General features: G+C 41.3%; 2 long non-coding RNA genes across 2 annotated transcripts; both read left to right on the top strand.

The window, feature by feature from the left end:
• Positions 1 to 2,266: 2,266 nt before the first annotated feature.
• LOC148887916 (uncharacterized) lies at positions 2,267 to 3,433 on the top strand. Its single transcript, XR_016117230.1, has 3 exons — positions 2,267 to 3,007; positions 3,106 to 3,161; positions 3,246 to 3,433. It is a non-coding gene; the product is annotated as an uncharacterized LOC148887916 (long non-coding RNA).
• Positions 3,434 to 4,277: 844 nt separating this feature from the next.
• LOC148887915 (uncharacterized) lies at positions 4,278 to 5,398 on the top strand. The gene is made up of 3 exons (XR_016117242.1): positions 4,278 to 4,390; positions 4,489 to 4,545; positions 4,630 to 5,398. It is a non-coding gene; the product is annotated as an uncharacterized LOC148887915 (long non-coding RNA).
• Positions 5,399 to 6,310: the final 912 nt, after the last annotated feature.

Here is a 6,310-nt window from a genome sequence, read left to right as displayed (position 1 = left end):
AACCCCATCCCTCTTCAATTGCTGCTGTGGACTGCAAATTTCCCCATTGCGGGACGAATAAAGGTATTCTGATTCTGATTCTGAATCTATGGAAAACATCTCTTGTCTTGTCTTTTAATTACATATTGACTAACAACCTGTGCAGATTGGACCTAACTGACAATGTTTTAATTTTCTCAATTTTCAATCTAAATTGCGAGAAGAAATACTTTTTCTCGCATATTTATTGGATTGGATCGAATTTGCCTTTATTAGTCTCGCAGTGTAGAAATTTACATTTCACAGCAGCATAGTTATGAAAGAAATGAAAGTAGAAAAGCAAAATACAGAAGCTGCTGGAAAGGCAGCCACTCTCGCGGCGCCGTCTTGAAGTCAAAAGAACAAAAAAACTAAATAACAAATAACATGACAATTATAAAATAGATTGAAGAGAATCAAGTAAATTAACACTGCTCACGTACCAATTTCAATGGCAGCCTCCGATCTTTTTAATAATTGAAATACCAACCTGAAATTTCAAACATTCAAGACATTGTGGTAAGAAAATAAATACAAATTGCTTTCATATTAACAACAGCGTGTAAAACGTTCAAGACTGAAATAAGAGTGCTGGACAAAATTGGCGTGTCCAGAAGTCGACAAATATTCAAGAAAAAAACACTCAATATGTTGAAATAAAAGCTAGTGTTTCTGTGTTGTAATGAAATGTGCCACAAACAAGTGCACATGACACATATAACAGATATTAAAACTGTGCATTGTTCCAGCTGCCAAACCTAACCTTTCCTTAGTTTCGAACCTAACCTTAACTGCGTTTTGCGGACATTCTCATTAATTTATCAATGAGGTTTTTCACAAAATATTTAACTGCCTTCCAAGTTCTCCCTTTCAATTCTTCTGGTGAAGCTTTAATGCAGTTCATGCATTTGTCTTATCCCGGAACCTTGAGAGACCTGATGGAGTCCATCAAGATTTTCTCCACAGCGTGGATTTCTTCTTCTGTCCACTTTTTACCTTCATTTTTACTTCTTCCTTCCCTATATAAAATGGGACAGTAAATTAATATTCCTCCAAAAGTTAAGACACAGGCCAGTGCTGTCTAAAGTCATCATTGGTCTGTTTTGTAACAGTTGTGTAGTTTTTATACATCAAATGATAACACATTCACAAGCCACTAGATAACAGTTTACCTTCAGAGATCTTCACCAGCTCCGCCCTACCATCCAATTTACCTATTAGTAGTAAACACAGAATAAATATATTGAGTTCTACAAAATCAGGAATATGTACTTCAGTGCGATGTTCACGGTGCAGGTCTGAATGCAATTCAGATTTTTTGGGTGGGATCAATTTATTTTGTAAGGGTTTATATTACATGAAGAAATGCTTATCTATCTCCTACTGAGAAAACATAATTTTAAAGATTCCATTTCGATTTCTATCCACCCTCGACATTAACTTGAAGTTGTTCAATACTAAATATCCCATAGAATGTGATGAGGAGGAAGAGATATAGAGCATTTTTTGTAGGATAACAATACATTATGGTAATCAAAAACAAAAATAATGTATCATATTTCCCCTACCCATACAGTATATAGACCACTATATACCCAGTATATCTCTCTTGGCAGTCCATCGAAGTCGAAGATGACGTCGCTTCCATTGCTTTGTGGGGTATTGGACAGTGCCACCCCAGAATCCAGCGAATGTCCAAACCTGGTCCTCAATGACCGCCGTCCTGTCAGTTTTCTTTGTGTTCCCGGATTGTGTTAATGCTGGCTGCAGGCATACTGCATGTTTGACCCATTGCTGGGGGGGAGGTGAGTTTCCAATATTTAGTGCAGGTCAGTATAATTAATTGTGCATTCAATCACCATGAATATGTCTGTTTATGTTTCCCCCGGCGCCGGTGTTCAGATGGGCAGCTTCATCGACACTGATGGAATGCTGACCAAGATGCCCGCCGGCGACAGAAAGTGGATGTGGTTGGTGGTGTGCAGCTCTTCCCGATGAATGAGTAGTAATAGATTTTATTTTAAGCCCCTTTCAAAGCTCTCAAGGACACTTTACAATCACAGACAAGCATAGGTACTAAAATAAAATAAAATAAATAAAATAATAAATAACATACATTAATTAAATATAATAAATAAAAAACAATTATAAATGGTAACAAGAGAGCTACACAGAAAATGCTAATTTAAATAGGTGGGTTATAACGCCACCTATCTCGTAATCCGCGAACCCCAGAAACCAGGGAGTTTCAAAGCTTGCCCCTCAATGGCCACTGTCCTGTCTGTTTTCTTGCTGTCCCAGGATGAACACATCTCATTCAAACAATCAGGATCGTTCAAATGCTGACTGATGAGCTGATTGTTTGAATCTGGTGTGTCCCACCCAGGGAAGTTGTACTATGGAAGGACAGCGGTTGAGTGCCAAGTTGGGACACACCCTGTTTTTATGGATCCCAGATTCGAGTTGGGGTGTGCTTTGGGTTTAATGTAGAATTAAGGCATAATACCGGAGGTTTATAATAATACATTTAAAATTACAAGCACCTTTCTGAAAATCCAAGGACACTTTACAATAAAATCATGATTGAGTGAAGTTAAGGGGTTCGAGGTTTGATTAGACAGCCGGTTAACCGGTTTGACTGTTAGACAGCTAGGTTGCTGTGGTACGCAGCATGGAAATTAAGAACACAGATCTGTCAATTTCATGTACGTAGAGGTCTTAAGCTCTACTTGCATTCATCAGAAAGAGCTGAGCACCACTCCTACATTCGGCACAGGTCTGTATAACCCCTAGAAATCAAAATAACTATCTACAATGTTAACCCCGGTAGTTTATTAAATCAATGTTGACATGACTGACGTTTATGCCTCCCCCAGTGCCGGTGGTCAGATGGGCAGCTTCATCAAGACCGACGGAATGCTAAACAATATGCTCACCGGCGACAGAAAGTGGACGTGGTTGGCGGTGTGGAGCCCTTCCTGATGAATGAGTAACGCCACAGAACGCTTAATCTGCAAACCCCTGAAACCAGGGAATGTCCAAACCTGATCCTCAATGACCGCCGTCCTGTTTTTCTTGATGTTCCAGGAGACGTTAATGCTGGCTGCAGGCATACAGTGTGTTTGACCCATTGCTGGACGGAGGTGAATTTCCAATGTTCAGTGCAGGTCAGGATAATTCATTGTGCGTTCAATCATCATAAATACGTCTGTTTATGCCTCCCCCAGCGCCGGTGTTGAGATGGGCAGCTTCATCGATACTGACGGAATGCTGAACAAGATGCCTGCCGGCGACAAAGTGGATGTGGTTGGCGGTGTGCAGCTCTTCCTGATGAATGAGTAATATATTTTATTTTAAGCGCCTTTCAAAGCTCTCAAGGACACTTTACAGTCACAGACAAGCATGGGTACTAAAATAAGTAAATACAAAACGAATGCATACATAAATAAAATAAACAAATAAATTAATTAAATATAAGAAATAAATTACAATTATACATGGTAACAAGAGAGCGACACAGAAAATGCAATTTTAAATAGGTGGGTAGTAAGGCCACCTATCTTGTAATCCGTGAACCCCAGAAATGACGGAATGTCAAAGCTTGCCCCTCAATGGCCACTGTCCTGTCTGTTTTCTTGCTGTCCCAGGATGAACACATCTCATTCAAACAATCAGGATCGTTCAAATGCTGGCTGATGAGCTGATTGTTTGAATCTCGTGTGCCCCACCCAGGGAAGTTGGACTATGGAAGGACAGCGGTCGAGTGCCAAGTTGGGATACCCCCGTTTTTATGGATCCCGGATTCGAGTTGGTGTGCTTTGGGTTTAATGTAGAATTCAGGCATAATACCGGAGGTTTATAATAATAATAATTTATAATAATAATTATAATGCATTTAAAAATACAAGCGCCTTTCTGATCATCCAAGGACACTTTACAATAAAATCATGATTGGGTAAAGTTAAGGGGTTCAAGGTTTGATTAGGCAGCCGGTTAACCGGTTTGACTGTTAGGCAGCTAGGTTGCTGTGGTACGCAGCATGGAAATTAAGAACACAGATGGATTTGTCAGTTTCATGTACGTCGAGGTCTTGAGCTCTACTCGCATTCATCAGAAAGAGCTGAGCACCACTCCTGAGATGACCCACCAACATTTGGCACAGGTCTGTATAACCCCGAGAATTCAAAATAAATATCTACAACGTTAACCCCCGTAGTTTATTAAATCAATGTTGACATTACTGACGTGTATGCCTCCCCCAGCACCGGTGGTCAGTGGGCAGCTTCATCAAGACCGACGGAATGCTAAACACTATGCCCACCGGCGACAGAAAGTGGACGTGGTTGGCGGTGGAGTTCTTCCTGATGAACGAGTAATGCCACCGAACTCTGAATCTGCGAACCCCTGAAACCAGGGAATGTCCAAACCTGATCCTCAATGACCGCCGTCCTGTTTTTCTTGATGTTCCAGGAGCATGTTAATGCTGGCTGCATGCATACAGCATGTTTGACCCATTGCTGGAGGGTGGTGAGTTTCCAATATTCAGTGCAGGTCAGTATAATTCATTGTGCATTCAATTATCATGAATACGTCTGTTTATGCCTCCCCCAGCGCCAGTGTTCAGATGGGCAGCTTCATCGATACTGACGGAATGCTGAAAAAGATGCTCGTCGGTGACAAAGTGGACGTGGTTGGCGGTGCGCAGCTCTTCCTGATGAATGAGTAATATATTTTATTTTAAGCGCCTTTCAAAGCTCTCAAGGACACTTTACAGTCACAGTCAAGCATAGGTACTTCAATAAATAAATTAAAAATAAATAATGCATTCATAAATATAATGCATAAAATACAATTATAAATGTTAACAAGAGAGCCAGACAGAAAATGCAGTTTTAAATAGATGGGTAGTAAGGCCACCTATCTCGTAATCCGGGAAACCCAGAAACCAGGGAATGTCGAAGCTTGCCCCTCAATGGCCACTGTTCTGTCTGTTTTCTTGCTGTCCCCGGATGAGCACATCTCTTTCAAACAATCAGGATCGTTCAAATGCTGGCTGATGAGCTGATTGTTTGAATCTGGTGTGTCCCACCCAGGGAAGTTGGACTATGGAAGGACAGCGGTCGGGTGCCAAGTTGGGACACCCCTGTTTTTATGGATCGTGGATTCGAGTTGGGGTGTGCGTTGGGTTTAATGTAGAATTCAGGCATTATACAGGAGGTTTATAATAATACATTTAATTTACAAGCGCCTTTCTGAACACCCAAGGACACTTTAAAATAAAAACAATATTTAAAACAAAATCATGATTGGGTAAAGTTAAGGGGTTTGATTAGTCAGCCGGTTAACCGGTTTGACTGTTAGGCAGCTAAGTTGCTGTGGTACGCAGCATGGAAATTAAGAACACAGATTTGTCAGTTTCATGTACGTCGGTCTTGAGCTCTTCTCGCATTCATCAGAAAGAGCTGAGCACCACTCCTGAGATAACCTACCTACATTCGGTACAGGTCTGTATAACCCCTCGAAATCAAAATAAATATCTACAATGTTAACCCCGTAGTTTATTAAATCAATGTTGACATTACTGACGTGTATGCCTCCTCCAGCACCGGTGGTCAGTGGGCAGTTTCATCAAGACCGACGGAATGCTAAACACTATGCCCACCGGCGACAGAAAGTGGACGTGGTTGGCGGTGGAGTTCTTCCTGATGAACGAGTAATGCCACCGAACTCTGAATCTGCGAACCCCTGAAACCAGGGAATGTCCAAACCTGATCCTCAATGACCGCCGTCCTGTTTTTCTTGATGTTCCAGGAGCACGTTAATGCTGGCTGCATGCATACAGCATGTTTGACCCATTGCTGGAGGGTGGTGAGTTTCCAATATTCAGTGCAGGTCAGTATAATTCATTGTGCATTCAATCATCATGAACAAGTCTGTTTATCCCTCCCCCAGCGCCAGTGGTCAGATGGGGCAGCTTCATCGATACTGACGGAATGCTGAAAAAGATGCTCGTCGGTGACAAAGTGGACGTGGTTGGTGGTGTGCAGCTCTTCCTGATGAATGAGTAGTCATAGATTTTATTTTAAGCGCCTTTCAAAGCTCTCAAGGACACTTTACAGTCACAGTCAAGCTTAGGTACTTCAATAAATAAATAATTATAATGCATAAAATACAATTATAAATGTTAACAAGAGAGCCAGACAGAAAATGCCATTTTTAAATAGGTGGGTAGTAAGGCCACCTATCTCGTAATCCGGGAAACCCAGAAACCAGGGAATGTCGAAGCTTGCCC

Source organism: Hippocampus bargibanti, linkage group LG14 (assembly GCF_051943395.1).
Source record: "Hippocampus bargibanti isolate YZ-2025 linkage group LG14, ASM5194339v1, whole genome shotgun sequence".
Taxonomy (NCBI): domain Eukaryota; kingdom Metazoa; phylum Chordata; class Actinopteri; order Syngnathiformes; family Syngnathidae; genus Hippocampus; species Hippocampus bargibanti.
The sequence above is the reverse complement of the archived record's forward strand: the minus strand, read 5'-3'. Positions and strand labels throughout refer to the sequence as shown.